Raw genomic sequence first — 1919 nt, forward strand, 5'->3', positions numbered from 1 at the left:
GGGTATCTATTCTCTCATTTATAGTGCATTCCCTTGTAGTTCCTCATGAAGCCTGTCTTAATCCAGTTGGTACTGGGAGTACTGTTGTAATAAATTTGGTTGAGGTTCGCACAGGCCGAGCTGCTCCAAGCCGAATGAACTTGAATGTGGTTGATCTTAATCCATGTTGAGTTATGCCATGTGTCCTGTACTTCTGAGCTGTTGATATGGTGAATTGTGGTGTTTGATTTATCCTGATTACCAGCATGTCTGGCCTCCTTGTGCCATGACTCGGGCCAACCCGCTCCTCTCGAAATCATCATAAAGGTTGCTGATGCTTTCCCATACAGAACCATCCCAGGTGTCTCATTTCCTATACTGCTGATGCAGTGTGCTCTGTGGCGTGATCTGTTATGATCATTCGTCTGGCTGGCCTGCCGCCGCCAAGATTTCCACCGCAAAAAATGTCCTATCATCCAACTCCCGTGGATATTATTGCTAACGTTGCCGGTATCTTCAAACCTCCGGTACCGTGACCCAAAACCGTCAACGGCTAGGCTTGATCGGCTTCGATTAAGTCCTTCTCTGCCAACTGTGTGCATGTCGCTTTGAGAATTGGGCAGTCCACCTCCTGCCAACAGCTGTCCCATATTTTGTCCTGGTTGTCTACACCATGGTTTGCCAAGTGGTCTGCCAACCCGTTCGCTTTCCTTCTGACTGTTTGGAACACCAAGCCTCTCATTCCTGCTATCAGCTCCGCTATGTTGTCAGTGACCTTAGCCAACCTCCAATGTTTGGTGGCTTTACTGGCCCTGGTCCCTGCTTGTATGCGTTTGGCCGTCGTGATTGCCAAAGAGGAATCCCATTCAATTATTACATTGCCTTGTCGAATTGTCCTTAGAATTCTCAGACCTTGTTCGAGCGTAGCAAACTCCATTTCATTGTTTGTGCTTTCACCAAGCGCCCTACAGTAGATATGTAAAATTTCTCCGGCCTGATTGCGAATTACGCCTCCGATACCTGCTATGCCTGGGTTGCCCCTCGATGCCCTGTCAAAATTCAATTTTAGGCCTCCCTCCGGTGGGCATTGCCATCTGAGGGTTTGCGAGGAAGGTTGTGACCTGTTTCCCACATTCGGTTGATTGCTGGATGCCTCCAAATGAAAGCTCTTCAGGATACGTAAGTCCTGAGCCGACGATTTTTCATTTGGTACTTCTTTGCATTTTGTCTGAATGAGCTGTTGGATGTTAATTAAGATTGAATCTTTAGAAAATTCTATGTTTCTGATTTCCTCTTGAAATATCATTCGATTGCGCTCCTTCCATATCGTCCATAAAATGAAACCTGGGACACATTTCCATATGCTCTCAACTCTTTGAATGTGAGAAAAGTTTTTCCTCCAGTTAATGATAGTTCCTTGAATGGAATCTCTGTCACGATCGGATGCGCCTAGCAATCCTTCCATCCAGTGCCAAAGCTGGTTAGCCCACTCACAAGAATTGAAAAGGTGATTCATAGTTTCCGCTGCTTCCGTGCACATTGGGCACCTTGAAGGTCCCCTGAATCCTTTTTTTAGTAGGTTTTCCCATGTCAGTGTTTTCTTTTGCATAAGAAGCCATAAGAAGGTTCTGATCTTCGGCCAGTGAAGGCTGTCCCATACCTTGTCGGACCAGGGCACTATTTCAGGCTGCTCTTCCTTCTCTATTATACTCCTGGCTTCTTTCAGGGAGAAATCTCCGTTGCCATTCGGACCCCATCTCAGCTTATCATTCTCTCCGGCAATCCGAATTTTCCTTTTGAGGATTTTCTGATTTAAAACTTGAATAATTTCCTGAATGTTTTCGTTATTGCTTGAGTTGAAAACTGTCCACTCCCTCCATTCCGGGTCTCTACTGATTGGGTTCCAGTATTGATTGACTCTGAATTTGCCCTCATTTTGA

Source organism: Pinus tabuliformis, chromosome 8 (genome assembly GCF_031772625.1).
Source record: "Pinus tabuliformis cultivar Carrire ecotype Pingquan chromosome 8, CPIR1, whole genome shotgun sequence".
NCBI classification, from domain to species: domain Eukaryota; kingdom Viridiplantae; phylum Streptophyta; class Pinopsida; order Pinales; family Pinaceae; genus Pinus; species Pinus tabuliformis.